Source organism: Octopus bimaculoides, chromosome 2 (genome assembly GCF_046866305.1).
Source record: "Octopus bimaculoides isolate indiv1 chromosome 2, ASM4686630v1, whole genome shotgun sequence".
In the NCBI taxonomy this organism is placed as follows: Eukaryota; Metazoa; Mollusca; class Cephalopoda; order Octopoda; family Octopodidae; genus Octopus; species Octopus bimaculoides.
The window spans coordinates 5942155-5965167 of record NC_142929.1 but is presented as its reverse complement, the minus strand read 5'-3'; the positions used below and the strand labels follow the sequence as shown (position 1 = coordinate 5965167).

The window sequence follows — 23013 nt, the reverse complement described above, 5'->3', positions numbered from 1 at the left end:
CGAAACGTCTAGTTAGAATAGAGACAGCTGATGAATGGATATTCCAAGTGGCTTTCCATTTTCCTATGTGTTAGTTCCGTTGTCTGTAGTTCATTGTTCTAATGTCCTGTACCCTGATATGCATATATATATACACATGTAGATGTAAGTATGTACATATATGTGTGTATACATGTATATATATTCTTTGTATTATTACATTATTGAACGCACACGTCCTTTTTTGCAAGTATATATATATATATATATATATATATATACATATATATATGTATGTATGTATGTATGTATGTATGTATGTATGTATTCTTTATTCTTTCTTTTATTCTTTTCTTTTACTTGTTTCAGTCATTTGACTGCGGCCATGCTGGAGCACCGCCTTGTAGCCGAACAAATCGACCCCAGGACTTATTCTTTGTAAACCTAGTACTTATTCTATCGGTCTCTTTTTGTCGAACCGCTAAGTTACGAGGATGTAAACACACCAACATCGGTTGTCTAGCGACGGTGGGGGAACAAACACAGCTGGCAGAAACGTTAGCACACCGGGCGAAATGCTTAGCGGTATTTCGCCAGCCGTTACGTTCTGATTTCAAATTCCGCCGATGTCAACTTTGCCTTTCATCCTTTCGGGGTCGATTAAATAAGTACCAGTTACGTACTAGGGTCGATGTAATCGATTTAGTCCCTTTGTCTGTCCTTGTTTGTCCCCTCTATGTTTAGCCCCCTGTGGGCAATAAATAAATATATATATATATATATATATATATATATATATATATATATATATATATATATATATATGTATGTATGTATATATATCTATATATATTACCGGGGTGTAAACACACCAGCATCGCATGTCAAGAGATGTTGGTGGGGGGAAAAACACAGGCATACACACACACACACACACACACACACACACACACACACACACACACACACACACACACACACACATATATATAATTATTTAGGTGTATGTCTTCGTGTCTGTGTTTGTCCCCACCGCCACCATCGCTTGACAAACGATGTTGCTGTTTTTACGTCCCCGTAACTTAGCAGTTCGGCAAAAGAGACCGGTAGAATAACTACCGGGCTTACAAAGAATAAGTCCTGGGGTCGATTTGTTCGACTAAAATGCGGTGCTCCAGCATGGCCGCAGTCAAACGACTGAAACAAATAAAAGAATGAAAAGAATGAAAGAAACCAAACACGCGAAAATCTCTTGAATGAAGTCAAATTTTGGAAGAAGAATATTATTAATTCTTCCTGTTCCGAGACGAAGTGATTTACAAAGTAAACCTTCACAATAATCACAGATTGAATGGTGAATTCAGGGCACATAACATTTATTTCACTGAATCTCGATGTTATGGGTTTTATCTTTTGCTTGTTTCGGTCTTTTGGCTGTGGCTATGCTGAGGCACCACCTTTAAGGGTTTTAATCGGTGAAATCGTCTCCAGGACGTTTTTAGACCAGGTACTCATCTTATCGGTTCTTTTTACCGACCCACTAAGTTACGGAGACGGTAAACAAACCACACCGTCGTCGAACAGATTTGGGGGACAAACACACACTCACACACACACACACACACACACACACACACACACATATATATATAGGTGCAGGCGTGTTTGTGTGGTAAGAAGCTTGCATCCTAACCACATGGTTCCGGGTTCAGTCCCACTGCGTGCACCTTGAGCAAGTGTCTTCTACTATAGCCTCAAGCCGACGAAAGCCTTGGAAGTGGAATTAGTAGATGGAAACTGAAAGAAACCCGCCGTGTGTGTGTGTGTGTGCGTGTGTGTGTGTGTGTGTCTGTCTGTCTGTCTGTCTGTTTGTCCCCACTACAGCTTGACAACCGGGTTTGGTGTGTTTACATCACTATAACTTAGCAGTTTGGCAAAAGTGACCGGTAGAATAAGTACTAGGCTTGCAAAGAATAAGTCCTGAGGTCAACTTGCTCGACTAAAGGCAGTACTCCGGCATGGCCGCAGTCAAAAGACTGAAGCAAGTAAAAGAAATAGAAGAATAAAATATGTATAAACACGAGGCTTCCTTTCAATTTCCGTCCAACTACTTCAGTCACAAGGCTTTAATTAGGTTGAGGCTGTAGTAGAAGACATTCCTACGCTAAGTAGGTGTCACACAGTGGGACTAATCACACAGCTGTGTACGACTAACCACGGAAGCTTCTAACTCTACAGCCACGCCTGCGCTTTTTGTCTTGTTTGAAAAGTTGTATGAAAAATGGCAAAAATCGTAGAAGGGAAGGTCCCCAAGAAGCGGTGGAGTGGGGAGTATACCCAGTATGCGTCATATAGATATAGATACGTTTTGTGTAAATTATGGGACTCTATTAGTTTTCTATTTTACATATTCATTACACGTTCATTGCCACTCCAAGAACAAATGTAATTTCAAGAAATTGTAGATGTATTATTCAAAATTAACACAGAAACCTCTGATCCTCAGCCCTTCCATTTCCTTTATAATTTTCCACACGGGTGTTTATTTTAAAACGTTCCTCAATTTTGGGTCCAAAACTAACAGGGTTGACCAACTAAGACTTATAAAGACATTCTAACGGCCGGTCATGACACAAAAACGACATTGAATTCTTTAGCAATTTTGTCGGTAGAAAATGATCTTGTAAAAATATACGCATGCGCCTGTGTAAGCATAGCATAGCTACAGGCATAGCTGTATGGTTAAAAAGCTCATTTGGTAAATCACGGGGTATTGAGATCATTCCCACTGAGCGACATCTTGGGCGAGTGTTTTCTACAACAGACGCGAGCTGGCCAATGCTTTGTGAGTGGTTTTGTTAAACAGAAACTCTGATTGTATATGTATATACGTATGTGCATGTGTGTGTGAGGGTTGTTTTGCGTTTGTGTTTGTCTTCCCCATCCATGTTGGTTTGAAAGCGTCCGATAGAATAAGTCCCAGACTTTAAAAACAATTACTAGGAGCGATTTGTTCTGCGATATCCTTCAAGTCGGTGCTCCAGCATGGCCGCTGGTCTATGACGGAAACGAGAAAAAGATAAAAATTAAAATGAATAAAAAGTGCGAAGAAAACTTTTGTAAGTCTAAATACAAGAATAACATCATTTAGTTAGGTGAATGGCCAGAGTTTTGTAAAAGCTCTACTTTGAAGTCACATATTTTCTGAGAAAGAAAAAGGGTACGTTTTTGTTGTTTTTTTTTTATCTTCACTTTTTTTGGTATTTCCGTATTTTCATACAACAGAAATTACGATTTTGAAAAAAAAAAAAACAAAAAAACTAAAGGGACAATTGTTTTTTTACATTCTCAACCCTCCACTTCCGTTCCTTTTTCTTCTCATGAAGTATGGGTCTTCGCGGGACAACTATTCCCCAACCTCGCCATTTAATATATGTAATTGTTCAGAGTCTATTCTTTTGGTCATATTCTTTAATTCATTATATTTACAATTTGTATTATCTTGAACTTGATGGAATCGTGCTATGGCATGCTTCGTAAGTTGATAAAGTTCAAATTACGCGCTTTTGCGCTTGCTTTAAAAACTTTTAAATTAATTATTCAATTCAATTTCTTTTCTATTCTACAAATTCATAGGCTGTGCTAATTTGGCAACATTCATGAATCATTATATTGTTTTTGATTAAAGATTTATTTATATGCCACATTTAAATGTATTCAGCACTTGTTAAAAAAATTAGTCTATTCACATTAAAGAAAAGTAGGTGAAAACTATTTAAGATAACTTTCCCTTTTCTCCATTGGGAAATTGTTTTTTAAGTAAAATAAGAATGTATGGGGGCTATTGCCAACAATTTAGATACAGGCGTAGCTGTGTGGTAAGAAGTTTGCTTCCCAACCGCATGGTTCCGGGTTCAGTCTATATATATTTGTGTGTATGCTTGTGTCTCACCCACTACGGCTAGACAACCGGTGTTGAGAGGGAGGGGAAGAAAGAGAGAGAGAGAGAGAGAGAGAGTGAGTGAGAGTGAGAGACAGAGAGAGTTTGATAGAAAAACACGCAGCAGATGTAGCGTTCGAATTTTACAAACATTGCTTTTTTGCACACTTCTATATATATTTACAGAGATACGTATGTGTGTGCGCGCGTGTGTGCATGTGTGTCGTTCACTCATTCCCAGTGTCTCTGACTACAATATTTCTCTATTTACCCCCCCCCCCCCGCACGCGCCATATCCATTGTATAGCTCTATATTTCTTTCTGCCTCTGCCCTCTCATGTTATTTCTTCCTCTCTAATTCTCTCTTCCCTTCTATATATTCTGCTGTTTGAATGCCTTTTTTCATCGCAGACGACTGCTGACTTTTTATCTCTCTCCACATCCCTCTCACTCAGCCCCCCCCCCCATCTATTTCTCTTCGTAATCCACTTCTCTTTATAAATTTTGTCTTCTGTTTTCAACTTCACCACAGCCACTGCTTTCCCTTTTCCCCATTCCTCTGATGATCGCAATGCAAAGGACAGGTGACATGACCTCTTTTAATATCGGTTTCAAATTTTAGCACATGTCATTATGACCTATTATTATACTGATTCATCAATTACATAGACATTTCTAAGATTGTTCGAATTTTTTCCAATAATAATAATGTATACAACTTGAGATGTTTGCCTTGCCTTAACGTTTGTTGTCCTCTTTAACAGTTATATCTGCTGTATCGGAAATCTGCAATGGCTCCATAACTACCATCTCAGCTATAACCTTGCAGCCCTAATAATCCATTACAACACTTACCTAGCGTACCTAATCGTTTAGATCACTTGTGAACTAAACCCCATACTTTGTATACTTGCACACATAAATATTTAGACAAACACTCACACGCACACGCACACACATATCATATATATACGTATGTATGTATGTATGTATGTATGGTGGTTGACTACTCCTTATGCAGAGTCTGACCACCTCTTTTACTTGCACCTCAGATCTATCATGGCAACTGACGTGGCTTTTTAAACCAGACACCCACATAGAATGCATATCTGATTTGGACCATCAAGAGCTGCAGTTAAGTTCTAAATTTTGTGGATCTTAAAATGTCTTTTTGAAACCTCCGTTAGATTTACAAACCTTATGGCATAAGCGGCATTGACATGTGTGCACAGATATATAGGCAGAATAGTTGGTGGAAATTCGTTTTTCATGGGTCCGCAAATGAGATTTGAGCCCAGCAAAAGAAAGGCCCAGTCTGTCGCAAACTGCGCACACAAGAAGGTCGTTGAGATTCAGTTTCTCGTTGATCACAACATTCTTCTTTAAATCTCTTTTCATGTTTGTATATCCTTGTCCAATATATTTTGATATCGATTTCTAACATAGGCATAAGGCACATATTGGGAAATGGACATGGTCGATGCTATCGAACTAGTACGGAATTGTTGCAAATTTATCGACCCCCAGGATGATAAAAAGCAAACAGACCTCGATGTAATTTGAAACCATGTCTAGGGATAAATAAATACTGTAAGACATTTGTTCACGGTTCTACCGAATCTGCCAAGTATTTATTATCATGGCCGGTTCCAACACGGACCGCAGCAACAAAGTCCACCTGCTACACTTCTCAGTCCATTATCACAGCTTCGATGTCCTGGATACGCTTTAGGCCAGTGTCTGCAATCAAGTTGTCGATGTAAGTATGACAACGTTTACCTCATACAGTTCTATATTTAAGAGATGAGGAATTATATACATTATTTATATTTGACGGATATTTGTCCTTATCTTGTTTGTTGTTAACACAACGTTTCGGTTGATGTACCCTCCAGCCTTCATCAGGTGTCTTGGGGAAATTTCGAACCTGGGTTCTCATTCATAAGGTATTTTTCGATGGTGTTGTTGTTGCTATTATTATTTAATGTTTGACTTTTGTTTTGCATTTGTACAAGTTGGATCCAAGTCTCACCCAGAGACCTCAAGAGACAACAAGTTAGAAGTTCATGTAGGTGTTATGCCTAGGGTACCATATATTTGGATTTGTACAGTTTTGTTCAAGTGAATGTTTAAGAAACCATAAGAAAATTATGTGTTTGCTTTAAAATTTGAGATCACATAGACAGTATTTTACGTAGGATATGGGCAGTTCCCATGAGCACTATCTTTTGAACTTCAGCCATTTTGGGGTTTCCTGGAATCTGATCTAGGTAGTAATCAGCCCGTTTCGCTATTATTATTATTATTATTATTATTATTATTATTATTATTATTATTATTATTATTATTATTATTCAGGTTACTGCCTGGAATCGAACTCGGAATCTTGGGGTTAGTAGCCCGCGCTCTTAACCACTACTCCATATGCCTGTGGGCATATGGCGTAGTGGATAAAATATTCGTCAAATGTAAATAATGTAAATAAAACGTTTACCTCTTCTTACATCACTATGTAGTAGGTTCCACAAGACTAATTTGGATGACCCCAGTGTAGGGTGGCGCACGCAGTGACCAGATAGTCGAAGCCTAATCTTCTCTTCGCCTGTTCTTGCTAACTTTTGGTAGGTCTCCATAAAGGTATTCGTTTGTCATTTGTTGCTGTTATTTCACATTTAGGACCATCCTTAAATAGCAGTCATCTAATCCGTTTCACCATAGAATTTTATCAGGATTTATCAAACTCAGTTTTCGTACGCGTATAACACCAAACAAAAGCAAGCATAGGATTGGTATATTCTGAAAAAGGATACAGATATGCAGCAAATGTACAGTGTCCTGGTAGAGAACCGATTTGCTGCTCTACAAAATCGTTCGGAGTCAATAACCGACCTAAACGAACACTTCATCACAAAGAAAAAAATGATTCCACCAAAGAAGTACCGTTCAATGAAACGAGCATCAGCTGAACCAAGAATTATTACACCAAGAAAGAATGTGCAAAGCATTTAAATGCCATCAAGAAAATCCTAACGAAGAACACAGGCTAGAATTACAAACTACCAAAACCCATTCTTCAAGACCTTGACGGAATTTGAATTCAGAAAGTAGAGAGACGGAAGAAATATCATAAGGCATTTCCTGATTTTGTAACCATTCTACTAATTCACTGTCTTCTCTAAGCACTTTGATTATAAAGGTTTTCTCCTTAGGTCCAAAACCACGTGCTATAAGCGATTTAATCAATTTCAGTATTTGATGTTATTGATTTTCACGACCTCCAAAGGAGATCCTTTGAGGAAGCCTCTACATTCCTATACGCACCACTATTTTAGAAAGGGGCGCATTGAATAATGTAGTCGTGAGTTTTCTACACATCGTAAAAAACATGGGAATGACAACGACTGGGATGCCTTTGAACATAGTTTTGTTGGATCAGGGCTGACCTGAGACTAGTCAACAACAATAACAACCCCGAAATAATGAAATTCGAGCCCAGTACGACTTGAACTCAGAAGCAAAGCGATATAACTAAATCTTGCAAAGCATTTACACATTGGAGAGCCTGACAACTGGACTTGTCCAACCCCTTAGCATTTGCGTTACTCTCTCAAATGGAATGCTTATTTATTCACATTGTTTTGAATTAGTCATGCATTATCTAGTAGCTTTGGGATTTTGATGATGTGACTGTTTATTTTTAGAATAACATTGTAGGGTTGGTGTGAGAGGCCGGATCTGGCCAGTTTGAACATAAAACAGGTAGAATATTTGGGTCAGACATGACCAGTTTAAATAATAAAGGTTAGAGACCCTTAAAAATGACTTGCATTTGTTGGCATGGATATGACTGATTGAGTAAACCAGGTATTGACAAATTACGACTGCAGGCCAAATTCGGCAAGCCGACTTTAGTGAAAATATAACATAATTCTTTGTATCCTTTAACTCTGATTAACGAACAATAAGTGAAATTCACTATGGAAAAATAGATCAAAATTCTTAATTTTGCAGTGGCTACAAATGAATGAATGTTTTATATTGCTACAAAAAAAAAAAAAAAAAAAAAGATCTGGCCAAAAGTATTTTCTACTGTTTTGTATAAGTCTAAGTTCTTTAGCTGCTGGTGATAAACCCCGATAATTGTCATGCTGAAGAAAACTATTAGGGCGTTAAACACATGTACACGACTGTCCTCTTGTCTCCAAACAATTAGAAACACTCCGTCGGTTGCGATGACGAGGGTCCCAGCTGATACAATCAACGGAACAGCTTGCTCATAAAATTAACGTGGAAGTGGCTGAGTATTCCACGGACACATGTACCCCTAATGTAGTTCTCAGGGAGATTCAGCGTGACACAGAGTGTGACAAGGCTGACCCATAGTCACCTTCTAGCACTTGTGGTGGTGGCACGTTAGAAAATCATTCGAGCGAGGTCGTTGCCAGTGCCGCTGGACTGGCTCCCGTGCAGGTGGCATATAAAAAAACACCTGTTTGAGCGTGGCCGTTGCCAGTACCGTGTGACTGGCCCTCGTGCCGGTGGCACTTAAAAGCACCCACTACATTCTCAGAGTGGTTGGCGTTAGGAAGGGCATCCAGCTGTAGAAACTCTGCCAGATCAGATTGGAGCTTGGTGCAGCCTTCTGGCTTGCAAGTCCTCAGTCAAATCGTCCAACCCATGCTAGCATGGAAAGCGGACGTTAAACGATGATTTACAACTCATTTTTGCCAGCTGAGTGGACTGGAGCAACGTGAAATAAAGTATCTTGCTCAAGGACACATCACGTGAGTTGAATGCCCTAACCACTAAGCCACGTTCATTCACATCTCCAGACAATAAGCCCGTCCGTTCCCTTGGCTTATCGATGTCAGAAAATTCTTAATCGCGAGATTATCTCCCTCTTTCCAAGTGTAGCTGGTGGTTATGATAACAACTTCTCGAAGCGGAGATAATTTCAGCAACAGTAGCCGACCAGTATGTGAGGTAGGCAGCCACTCCCAAACGAAAGCAAGCGAGGAATGCGAAAACACTAACAACAAACTACAACAGAAGCAGCAGTAGCAACACCAGCACTAACATCAACATGAATCATGACAACACCGGAACCAACAGTAGCAAAGACAGCACCAGCAGAAGCAGCAGCAGCTGTAACAAAACAAACAACACAGCAACAGCTGCTACCACCGTCACCACCACCACCACCACCACCACCGTCACCACCACCACCGTCACCACCACCACCACCACCACCGTCACCACCACCACCGTCACCACCACCACCACCACCACCGTCACCACCACCACCGTCACCACCACCACTACCTCCACTACCACCACTACCTCCACCACCACCACCACCGCCGCAAAAGGCAAAACAGCAAGGGCAACGCTAAAAACAAACAATCTTTTATTTGTTTCAGTCATCTTGACTACGGCCACGCTGGAGCACCACCTTGTAGTCGAAGAAATCGGCACCCCAGGACTTATTCGTTGTAAGCCTGGTACTAATTCTAAACGGTCTCTTTTGCCGAACCGATACGTTACAGGGATGTAAACACACCAACATCGTTGTCAAGCGATGGTGGGGTAGAAACAAACACAGACATAAAGACACACACACACACATACAAACACACAAACACACACACACACACACACACACTCACACACACACACACACATATATATATATATATATATATATATATATATATACACGACATGCTTCTTTCAGTTTCCGTCTTCGAAATCCACTCACAAGGCTTTGGTCGGCCCGAGGCTATAGTAGAAGACACTTGCCGAAGGTGCCACGCAGTAGGATTGAACTTGGAACCATGTGGTTGGGAAGCAAGCTTCTTACCACACAGCCACTTAGGTCACAGACCAATGGAATTCATATTCTCTTGAAAAAGGAGTTTACGTAATTAAAAAATATTGGAACAATATTGTTGGCAGTGGAATGATGTCGCCCTTAGAAAAGGAAATTGTGTCTACCAAAAAAGGACCTTTAATTACATGTGCATCAATCGTACAGATACGAAGCCAAAATACCCATCCTCAACCGAAATCACGAAATGTTACTAGAAACGTGGCGTTCTGTAGTCTAAATAGCCAGGGAGGAAAGCATCATGCAGCGGTGACAGTTCTCTGCAACAGCGAACGGAAGTCTCTTAGGAGCAGTGCAACAACTTGCACCTCCCGCCATTTGTTGTGACAGGCATAGGGTCGCAAAGACACTTCCTGAAAACAATAGCATAGAAAGAGAAAAAATGTACGGTCACTTTGCAAGAGATGCGAGCTCCAAGACAGATGCAGAAGGTCAGTGGTTATGGAAGCAGAGGAGTGATCTGAAGATAGAAACAGAAGCACTTATATGCGCGGCACAAGATCAGGCATTGATGACAAACTTTGTGAAGTGCAGAACTGATAACACAACTAAGAAAGACAAATGCAGAATGTGTGATGAGATAGGTAAAACAGTATGGCGCATTGATAGTGAACGCCCGAAATTGGTACAACGCGAATACAAAAGACAACATGACAATGTGATAAGATTGTTCAATTGGGTGCTCTGTTGATATTATGGCCTAGAAAGATCAAAAGCGTGGTATGACCAACTTCTTGAGAGAGTTTCCGAGAATGAAGACTGGAACTTCCTGTGAGATGCGATGATTCAGTGTGACCATGAGATTAGACATCGGAAACCTGACGTTGTTGTGGTGAACAGAAAAGACAAAACATGCCTGATAATCGACATGGCATGTCATGGTTAAGAATCATCATCATCGCTTAACGTCGGGAATAAATGATGGATTATTCCCTTATGAAGTTTTTTCACGCTAACTACTTGATAAATTCTTATAAAGATTTTATCCTGTTCTTGAATTATATATATATATATATATATATATATATATATATATATATATATAAATATATAAAACCATGTAATTGGAAAGTTAACGATACAGCCATCCCTGCGCCTATATATATATATATATATATATATATATATATATATATATATATATATATATATATATGATGTACGTGTGTGAGCGCGTATATATATATATGTATCTGTGTATGTCTATGTGCGTCTAAGCAAGAACGTAAAAAATTTTCGTCTAAGTATTATCTTCCTTTCAACTTCTACTTCCTTTTCTTTCTCCTAACAGTTATAACAGCGAAGGCTCATTACGTCATTTTCTCTAAACTAGAATGTATAATTTTCACTTTCATATTTGAATTGTTTACGTTTCAATTTTTCTCTGTTTTTTACTCATTCTCGAAGTTAATGGGCATATAGCGGTACGTAAAACCGAATCAGAAAATCTCTAGTAAGACTATTTTTTTTATTGATTGATGTACCCGAAGAGACTCAGAACGGGTCGAAATATGTGTCGTACCTAATAAAATATTTTATTGATTCCATCTCCTATTTTATTAATACTGTTACCCCAAGTGCCACTACGAAATTCCTGCAATAAATCTACGGATATCAACTAATAATCGAAACTGTGCCGGTGCTTTACTCATCACATATTTATACATTTTGTATAATTTCTCCATCATATATAGATCAAATTAAATACACAACCGAAAGAGCAACTGACAGTTTCATGCTGTTATGATACTTGAACAGGCATATTTATAAAAACACCACGTATCTTAAAGCAGTCTTTCAGGCTTTGTTTATGTGTATGTGTGTGTTTGTCCCTCAACCCGTAAATAGCGGTTCGGCAAAAGAAACCGATAGAATAGGTACCAGGCTTTAGAATGATAACAGCTGGGATTGATTCATTCGACAAAAGAAATTCTTCAAGTCAGTGCCTGAGCATGGCTGCTTTCTAATGACTAAAACCAGTAAAAGATTCGCTTTATTTCAACACTGGGGATTCTCAAAAATTTGCCGTTCACAGAGATGTGATTCGTGTCCATTCGTTTCCAGGCTTTATTTCTTTCCATATTTATTGCTGCGATACTTTACACAAGTCTTGTTTAAAATATACAATCGCTTGCAGAGGAAAAGTGTGCGTAATTTTTATAGTATCTACATACACAAGAAAAATGGACTTTTGTTGAATCTACAAACACATGCAAAACAGCTTTTACAGGGTATTGAAGCCAACTCAAAGAAGTATGAAAGCTAGTAATTGATATGTTGCTGGGGTTTTTCACGTTTGTTTCCTGGACAATTATGAGTAATTTTACGATACAGCTTTATAAAACTTTGTTTGTTTCAGTCATTAGACTGCGGCCATGCTTGGGCACCACATTGAAGAATATTTAGTCGAATGAATCGATCCCAGTACTTTTTAAAGCTTGGTAATGTTCTATCGGTCGCTTTTGCCGAACCGCAATTTACGGGAATGTAAACACATCAACACTGGTTGTCAAGCGGTAGTGAGAGACAAACACGGACACAAAGACACACACACACACACACACACACGCACACAAATATACATGGTGCCCCAGAATGAACTATTTCAGTGAAATCGAACAGTATTTTAAAAAACTTACTTCTAGTTATGTTTATCTTGTTTATTATGTATTAAAAGCGTATAAATTCTTAATTTTATTCTTTTACTTGTTTCAGTCATTTTGACTGCGGCCATGCTGGAGCACCGCCTTTAGTCGAGCAAATCGACCCCCGGACTTATTCTTTGTAAGCCTAGTACTTATTCTATCGGCCTCTTTTGCCGAGCCACGAGGTTATGAGGACGTAAACATACCAGCATCGCTTGTCAAGCGATGTTAGGGGGGGGAACACAAACATATATAAACACATACATACAGGCTTCTTTCAGTTTCCGTCTACCAAATCCACACACAAGGCTTTGGTCAGCTCGAGGCTATAGTAGAAGACACTTGCCCAAGGTGCCACGCAGTGGGACTTAACCCGGAACCATGTGAGACTGAACTCGGTACCATTTAGTTTGGAAGCAAGTTTCTTACCCCACAGCTCCGCCTTCGCCTCTCGTTTAATTTACTTATTTAATGCACAATCTAAAAATTGCCTCCAAGGGAACTTTACGAGTCTACAGAGCAGGTATATCCGAAGGCTAATACTTCTAGTAACGCAAAACTCTACGCCTACTTTACCTGAAGAAATAGAACAGAACAGTTTATAGTATGTAAAAAGTGAAAGAGATATCTTAAGAATTATTGCCACCAGCAGAGTGGAATTTGTATTTGATACACAAAGTCTGAAAGGAACCAGTTAAAACGTTTCAGCGTGTTTAAGTAGCGAACTGTTTACATTAAAACTTATAAGCTCCTCGACCGAATGTCTCCATTCCTTTACATCAGATTCCCCTTCGCTATGCAAAGTGGGGGGGGGGGGGGTATTTCAGGTAGAAATTATGTCTAAAACTATAAGGTGGAGGTGGGGAATCATTGTAGCATAAAAACAATCCTCTTTCACTTGTTCATTCTCTTTTACTCTTTTTACTCTTTTACTTGTTTCAGTCATTTGACTGCGGCCATGCTGGAGCACCGCCTTTAGTCGAGCAAATCGACCCCAGGACTTATTCTTTGGAAGTCTTGTACTTATTCTATCGTTCTCTTTTGCCGAACCGCTAAGTTACGGGGACGTAAACACACCACCATCGGTTGTCAAGCGATGTTGGGGGGCAAACACAGACACAAACACATGCATATATATATATATATATATATATATATATATATATATATATATATATATATATACATATATATGACGGGCTTCTTTCAGTTTCCGTCTGCCAAATCCACTCACAAGGCTTTGGTCGGCCCGAGGCTATAGTAGAAGACACTTGCCCAAGGTGCCACGCAGTGGGACTGAACCCAGAACCATGTGGTTGGTAAGCAAGCTACTCGCCACACAGCCACTCCCGCGATGTTCATAAAGTAGGTTAAGTGATGTTTATATATTTCTGAATTGCGTTACCAACGCAATTGCTGTTATAGAATTTCAATATGGATTTTGTGAGAGATATTGAATTTGAAAATACAGTATATTACGCACAGCACATTGCTTGTGTACATTCCGCTTAAAAAATTTTGTCTTCGAATAGGAAGACTCGTAACAATGGGATTCGAAAAGAAGTAGAACAAACCCACATTAGACTGAAGCCAACGATTTGAAACCATACTTGTAAATATTTCAGGTTGGTGGACATTCTTGATAGCAATTAGTTTGTCAAGGTTAAATGTCAAATGCTTTGCGTAAAAATAACGGAGTTTTATAAGGAAGCGAATCCACATTAGGATGAGACAGGAAATAAATTCATACTAGAGGACGTTAGAAGTGAATTACCATTATAATTGGGTATAACGGGAATAAACGTCATCGAGACATGACCAATATATTTTTTTTTTTTCTTAACATTTGGTGTCCTTGTCTCTTCTTATTTCTATGTCACAGTTTTATTTCTTAAATGCACACACGCGTACTCTCGCACGCACATACACGCTTCGTGCACACACTCACACACACACATTCAGAATGAGATCCTTCAGAATGAGATAGGCATTGAAATTAATTTTGAACCCATTAAGAGATTTGGTTGAATAGATTAGCATAGTTAGCTGAAGCACTCAAACCACACCTACCTTATAATCTGTGTAGAGTCACCTGGCAAATCTTTCAAAACTGCATAGAGCTGTGCAAGGAGGTTCTTGGAAGCTAATCATGTGAACGGTGGTTCATATTCCATATACAAATCAACATTGCTAACATGCTCTGATCGTAGAATTCACTCCTATTATAATGATTGCATTGTAGCAGGTTTTCTTGCAGCGTTAAGTCCAATTCGTTGGCGCCAAAAAGCTAGTGCGTGAGACCTGCATCTTATCCAAGAGTAGAATTATTATTCGTCCACTTAACGTCACGCTATCCGGTAATTCTGAGAAAGATCAAACGTAGGAAACGAAAGACCTTAACCATTTAGTGTAGAATACTTTGGCCGTAATCCAAATTATAAAACGCGCATATGGCTTAGTTGTTAAGAGCGCGAGCTACTAACCCCAAAATTCCGAGTTCAATTCCAGACAGTGACCTGAATAATGATAATAATAATAATAATAATAATAATAATAATAACAACAACAACAACAACATCGAAAAATACGTTAGAAATGGGAACCCAGGTTCGAAATTTCCTCAAGATACCTGATGAAGGCCGGAGGGTATATCAGCCGAAACGTTGTGTTAACAACAAACGAGATGATTGTAATCATTCTTTATGATAACAATAAAGAATGAGAGACACAAAAAGGCAACAGTAGAAGAGATTGGTGAAGAAAACCAGAGACACCGAAATTTCAAGAGACTCAACTAGCATGACCCCTATGCATTGCAGTTGTAGAATCCCTCAAAATTTAATACAATATCTGCCTGATGGTCGGTGATTTTCCACCACATACAGCTTCAATGAATGTCTTCGTTTCCTTTGTCTGGTATTATAAGTTAAGCTTTCATCAGTTATTGCTTTTCTAACAGCAGTAAGCTTTACAAGCACATATCACCTACTTAGAGGCGGACTGATTGCAACCATACGACCATGAAATTATTATAGCCATAGTACGGATGACAAAATACGAGACGTTTTGCTTCGTAGGCAGACATATTGTCGATTAGGCGGGTGGTGATTTACGGATATTTTGTATCACATAACAAATGCATTTGTTTTACTCAGCAATTTACTCCACAACGATGACGAAAAAGGCGGTGAGCCGGTAGAATCGTTAGCACACCGGACAAAATACTTAGCGGTATTTCGTCTGTCTTTACGTTCTGAGTTCAAATTCCACCGAGGTCGACTTTGCCTTTCATTCTTTCGGGGTCGATTAAATAAGTACCTGTTGTGTATTGGGGTCGATTAAATAAGTACCTGTTGCGTACTGGGGTCGATTAAATAAGTACCTGTTGCGTACTGGGTCGATCTAATCGACTCATCACCTCACCCGAATTTGCTGGCCTTATGACCAAATTTGAAATCAATATTGATGACGATATCCTACCGTTTAGACAAGTGATTGCCAAAGTAGGCGGTGGGAAAATCCAGGGCGGGGTGGGGATTTAAGGGCAACAGCTTTCCTCTGTCTTTCAAAGATACATTCAGGTTTACAAAATAGTTCTTACAAATCGATCTGAAAAATGTTGCCTTAAGAAAACTAACTTCAAGCAAGAAGGGAACAAAATTATATATATATAAAAAAAAATAAAACCAAAATTTTACTAACGAGGTTGGTCATAAAGTTCCCAAGAGAATTCCCAAGAAAGACAAAAACATATGGCACTGAATAGAAACAACGTCAGCAACAATAACAATAACAAGCACAACAGCAACACCGAACTGAAAAGAATATATATATATATATATATATATATATATATATATATATATATATAAACAGAAACGCATATACGCACATGTGTGTGTGTGTGTGTGTGTGTGTGTCTTCGTAAGCACAACAATGTCTTTGTTCCTGCTTTAAAATTCTGTACCAAACGGCAGTCTCCAGAATTCTCTACAGACCTGCACTTAGCACTAACCATCTTCTTTGATACCAATGCCAAAACGTGTGTGTACGTGCCTATATATATATATATATATATATATATATATATATATATGTATGTGTGTGTGTGTTAGACAGAATGAGATAACAAAGCCAAGGCTGTGAGGAGTTTTCAGGACATTTATAATGAAATAGTCTTACAGCTGTTTCTGGGATATTATGGATATTCCTTTATCAGAGACGGTGTGAGAACATATTTGAGTTCGAATTATTATGGAAAAGATAGGGAATATAGAGGGAAATAAGAGAATGAAAGTAGAAATAAAATGGATAAAGATATTGTAGTTGCAGTTTCATTATTCGAGGAAAATGGTGTAAAGAAGTATCTTGTACATGGTGTGTAAGTTCCAATAGCAGTTCATGTTTAGTCATTTCAAAGTATGCAGTCGTGGAATCAGTGTTGCTCATTCGAGGAGGGTTTTGTGGTGGGAATAAAAATTTGAGAATAATGTGTGTGTGTATATATATATATATATATATATATTTAGATTCAGGTGAATATGGTACTTAAGTTTAGGCACCAGAATTTAGTATGATGTCATCCATACAGTTTCAAAATAAGGTGATTAAAATCAAAATAAGCAACAAGGATATCCAAAATTAATGCAGTACGATCGTTTCATGGATAATCCACTTTCTTGAAAGCAACAGACTGCTGAATCCCAATCAACATGGATACCGTAATGGAAGGAACTGCCTAACGCAGCTCCTGCATCACCTTGATGACATTTTGAGAGCTTTGGGAGAGGACTCGAATACTGATGTTATCTACCTTGATTTCAGCAAGGCCTTTGACAGGGTGGATCATAAGATCCTCTTGAAAAATTATCCAACATTGGTGTCTCAAGAAAGTTACTACAATGGATCAAATGTTTTCTGACAGGCAGAACCCAATACGTTGTTGTCGAAGGAGTAAAACCAAACCCAGCCAAAGTCAATAGTGTTGGGCCTACTTCTTTTCATCATCTACATCAATGACATTACTGACATCATCAAGCAAAACAACATAAGAATCTTTGCAGATGATTCCAAGATCCAGAAGGTCATCAATGAAGTGGGTGACCGGGCACGCCTTCAGTCAGATCTACTGGCTGTCACCCAATGGGTGGAAAAGAGTAATATGCTGCTGAACGAGTTCAAATTTGAGTTAATCCACTTCGGAAAAGAGGATACCCTGAAACTCCTATATTCCCTTCCTTCAGGTGAAACTCTCATGGCATCCAACAACATCAGAGACTTGGGAGTAATTGTGGACAACAGCATAAGCTGGGCTGCTCATATAAACAGCAAAGTTGACATGACTCGCAGAATGTGCTTCTGGATTCTCAGAACTTTCCAGTCGAGAGATATCCACACCATTATCCTTCTCAACTTTTGCCCGACCCCATCTTGAATACTGTTGTCCACTGTGGTCTCCCCACACGAAACAAAGTATCATGAAAACTGAAGCACCTCAAAGGTCAATTACAAGAAATATAGATGGCATGACAGGCCTTGACTATTGGGGTCGACTAGAAAAGCTCAAGCTTTATTCTCTCCAACGCTGCCGTGAGCGCTACATCATCTGCATGATGTAGAAAATATTCCATCAGGATTGCCCCAATGATGTTAGCATCGCCTTTAAGATACAACCAAAACTTGGACCCCTTGTTATCCGCCCACAACATAAACCATACTCGCATCACAACAATACGGAACAATTATTCCACCTCAATTGGCCCCGCTCTCTTTAACATTACACACAAAAACATTAAAGCAGAAACAGACCCCATAAAATTTCAAGAAGTCTTTAGATAAGTTCGTTCAAGAAATCCTGGATAAACCTCCTACACTCGGATATGTCTCGGTAAACTGTAACTCTCTACTTGAGTGGGCCATGGTGTGCGATTCCTGATTTGAATGACTATGTCAGGTGGTGCTATTAAGTTAGACATGGCCTGGGCCAATATTGGCCGAAACTTATCAAAGTATACACACACACACACACATATATATAAATATATACAGAGAGAGAGAGATACACATATAGATATATATTTGGCATCAGTAATGAAGTCAGTGGTCATTCTACTCCTCAAACTCCCCAGAGAATATTAAGTGGAGAAGCAATTACTCGAAGCCATAAATACACAAACACACACATGTGTGTGTGTGTGTGTTTATGCAGAATTGGGGAGAGAGAGAATGATCACTTACACTAAATAAATCAATTTTTTAAACAACTACAATTATGAACTTCGTACATGTTTTAACAAATAGTCAGACCCAACAGATTCACACGTTGATTAAAATAATACCTATTTTAAATATAAATTACTATAATAATTTCTCATTTTTAGATTTGCTCAAATACACGTTATCGTAGTGGCGTTCGAATTTGAACTCACCAATTGTTTTTGTCTTTCGGTTTTTTTCCCACATTTTTTTCAAATTTATGTTTTAGAAGCTCTACTATTACGAATTTTAAAAAGTCGTTTAATTTATATTTCTCGATCTTCCAGAATAGCTGTCTTACATAGATCGGAATTTCTCTCTTTCTTTTGTTTTTTTCTTTTCGGGATTTTTCCACGCTTTATAATATCCCACTTTTTAAATACTTGGATTTTCTTCAAAACTTTTAAATCTTTTTTTTTAAACGTCTGCATATCCCATCATCGTACCTTAGGAACTCAACAACCACCACCTTTTAAAGATATTTTCATTATGTTGTAGTATTCCATATTTTGAAACACTTATAACCTGTATTCTTACAGAAAAAAAAATTGGAAAAGCTAGAGTGCATGAATCAAAATAGCTCGGGTTTTTTTTTTTGGTTTTTTTTTGTAGTGGGATCGGGATTTTACTCATGAAAATTAAGCGGAAATATGAAAATTGCTTTCTAAAAATGCGTATTGCAAATGTTAAAATATTGAAGATATAATGTGCAACATACTTAGAACAACCAAACTAAGCTTACAGTTAGATTAGTCTCTTTGCCTCTTTGCGAAGCAATGAAAGTATGTTTCTTGTTTTTGTTTGCTTCGTCAAAGATTAACAAATCAATGAGCACTATTAACACACCAGTAAATAAAATCAAGGAACAGGCATACAATTCCCCACTGATTCTACAACTTTGTTCTGAGAGAGAATGATGAAGATTTATGAACTTTTGTTGCTCACAGAAGTTCAATAGCTGTCAAAGGGAAACTATCTGAAAGTTTCCATTCCCTTTTTAAAACAGTTGTTGAATTCTTGCAAGAGTCTTATTTTGTTCTGTGTGATGAACCAAGGAACATCAAGCATGGCATTGTTTACGTGGCAAATATATTCACAAAGTTCAATGAAATTAATTAGCAGCTTATCAAAGTTAGACCATATTAATATAAAACTAATCCTCTCCATGTTTCGGTCCAAGTTACAGCAACTCAAATTTAACATAGGCCGTTGATACCAGAAGATGACTTGCAAATGTTTTGTTCACAAGTGGATGAGCATCAGTTATGAAGAAAGACGGATAATGGAGAAGGTTTCACTTAAAAATAACATGGAGCTGGGGACAAAGTTTTAAAAAACCATGTCAGGATATTTGATTGCAAAAAAATCTTTCTGGCTGCTATCTTACGCTGTGGAACGAAGTCAAGTTGTACCTTATTGTCTTCTTAACATCATATTTTGTAGAGCGAGGCTTCAGTGAAGTTGCCCAGATTCTTCCTAAGCAAAGAAATAGACTGAAAAATATTGAACGCGGGGGTATAAGACTACTTCTCAGTTCTTTTCAGCCTGATGTCGAGACTCTGATGTCCCAGCACAATATGCATCCATCGCATTAGAAATATAAAAGCAACATAGTTACATGTGGAATGTAAATTTAGTCTTTCATATTGTAAAATCAACAAAATAATGAGTTAATTAGGTTAAATTTTATTTGTGAAGTATAATTGTTTTTAATTTACAGTAGAAAGAGGTCTATGTTAGTAATAGTGGGTGGGTGGGTGGGTGGGTGGAGTGCTAGGAATGTGGATTGGGTGCCAAGGGGGCGGCAGTCCTAAAACGCTTGGGAACAACTGGACTGAATGTTTTCAAGTCTTTACGTTTCTCTTTGCTTTCGAGTTATAAATCGTCAGTTTTCCCCCCACTTTTCTCATTTTATGGAACTCCTAGCAATAAAGGTTAATTTATTTTAATTTATTCTCCATTTGCTTATTGCATAACTAAATAGTCTTAAAACAATTGAAACGAGTAGCATACTTGGACAAAGATGTAAATATTTTCCTTCTATTAATCATGAAGTCTCCAAGCATTTTAACATTTTCAACTTTGTTCTTTGCGAGGGATGTCAGGGTTTTTATAGACCATTTGTATGAATCACGAAACACACGCAGAGCTCATCAGAGAAAGCCTGAATTTGTGAACAAATTGGTACAAATTATCTTGAGAACCTTTTATTACACCTATTCAATAAATCTACTGTTAGCATCAATGGTTGCTACAAAATCGGAAGTGTTGACATGCCTGAATCAGATGATCTTTATTAATTATGGACATAGTGCTGATTATGGCGGACTTCAGAGATTGTATGATGTAATGGAGGTTTTGTTTGCTCTCTCTCTCTCTCTCTCTCTCTCTCTCTCTCTCGACTGCACCCCATAAATTACACTCCAGTGGATTGAAGTCTAGCTAGCTACTAGACTATGTGTCAAGCATCCAAGTCGTTCTATCTTTATAACACGACACAGTATTGTTGGGAGAAGCACGGTCTTCCGTTGTGTACTATGTGTATCCAAGGTCTCATAACTTTTTCCAACGTTTCTGTGTATACAGCGGTAATGAGTCTTCATCCTTGCTAAAAAAAAAGCGAGGAGGCATGACATCTACTTCATTGCTGACGACTCTCAGAACCATCACAGTTGCTGGGAATTTAGCTTACAAGACCGTCTGAATCTCATTCGGGTCACTGTATAACCATCTGTCGTTCTTTTTGTGTACCATTTGGTCCAAGTCGAAGTTTTTCTCGTAAGAGAAGACCCAAAGCAATCCAGCGTCTTGATATTTTGTTTAATAAGCGCTTTGAACGGATCTGTTCTCGGGCACACGTCTTCTGCTAGTACATTCTGAAACTTTCAAGTTCTTTGCAATGGCCCCGATTGACTTTCTGCGGTATCCATCGATTTTCTAAAAAGTTGTGTGTTCTGTGCATTTTGAATTTAGCCGCTGGTGTTGGGTCCCCGTCAGCTGTTTCGAGCTCCTTTCGAACTTTGACGACGAAAGATCGGCAACTTTCGGGAAGAGAGCTATCTTTGTATCACTATGCTGCACTTATAAAGAAACGATTACAGCGTGCTTTTTCATTTGCTAGGTCAACCTTATGTCTAATATTATTCATCTGAAAAGTAAGGCGGCAAGCTGGTAGAATCGTTAGCAGGCCAAGCAAAATGCTGAGCAGTCCTTCGTCCGTTTTTACGTTTTGAATTTAAATTCCGCCGAGGTCGACTTTGCATTTCATCCTATCGGAGCCGATAAATTAAGTACCAGTGAAGCACCGGGGTCGATGTAATCAATTTACCCAACTCCCAAAATTTCAGGCCTTGTTCCTATAGTAGAAAGGATTATTTATCTGAAAAGTAAAGTATAAAAAAAAAAAAAACGTTATAAGAAAGAGCTCTTGAAAGAGTTGTCCTCAAAATCCTGATGCAGCCTGTGCACACACACACACACACATGCACCCATACGCACAGACACAGACATACACACGCACACTCACACACATTTACATATACATAGTTAAATATAAGCATGTATATGTATATGTATGCATGTATATATGTATGTATACACACACACACATATATACACATATGTGTGTATGGATACGTGTGTATGTATGAGTACGTGCATGCGCATATATGTGTGTGTGTAGAGGTTTGTGCGAGTGCGTACGTATGTAGACGTTATGAACGCAGGAGGTTTTATGTCTATGTACTACGAGAATACGGTTGCGTATATTTTTTTATCTTTTATATTTTCTCTACCTACTAGACTAAAATCCCTTTTATTCAATAGGTCTTCATAGCATCTGCTGCCATTAATAAATTGATAACCAACGGGAATGCACTACGATGAGTACTATTATGACAACTTACTAATTGTCCTAAACTATATATACATATATATATATATATGTGTGTGTGTGTGTGTGCGTCTATATGTTTGTGTGTCTGTGTTTGTCCCCCACCACCACCACCAACATCGCTTGACAGTCGATGCTGGTGTGTTTACGCCCCCGTAACTTAGCAGTTCGGCAAAATAAGTACTAGGCTTACAAAGAATAAGCCCTGGGGGCAATTTGCTCGATTGAAGGCGATGCTCCAGCATGGCCGCAATCAAATGATTAAAGCAAGTAAAAGAAAAAATGCATATATATCGTGTTTTTCTCCTTGTTTTCTCCGTATTCTTTCTGTTGAAGAGCGTAGCTCGAAACGTTAAAGACTTTCTGTATTCCCGAGCGTCAAACTAATACATCCTTTTGTTGTTTACACCACCTG

The 23013-nt window shown here is 38.5% G+C and overlaps 1 protein-coding gene across 3 annotated transcripts in view; it reads left to right on the top strand.

The window, feature by feature from the left end:
- Positions 1–23013, top strand: part of LOC106868895 (carbohydrate sulfotransferase 15) — a 90765-nt gene that overhangs the window by 2966 nt on the left and 64786 nt on the right. Inside the window, exon 2 of one of the 3 annotated variants that reach the window (XM_089340584.1) lies at positions 4972–5053. The exons of 1 other annotated variant lie outside the window; for it this stretch is intronic. The gene's annotated coding sequence lies outside the window, so the exon portion shown is untranslated. Of the gene's footprint in view, positions 1–4971; positions 5679–23013 lie in introns of all 3 variants that reach the window. One more of the 3 variants, XM_089340591.1, reaches the window with a different exon arrangement.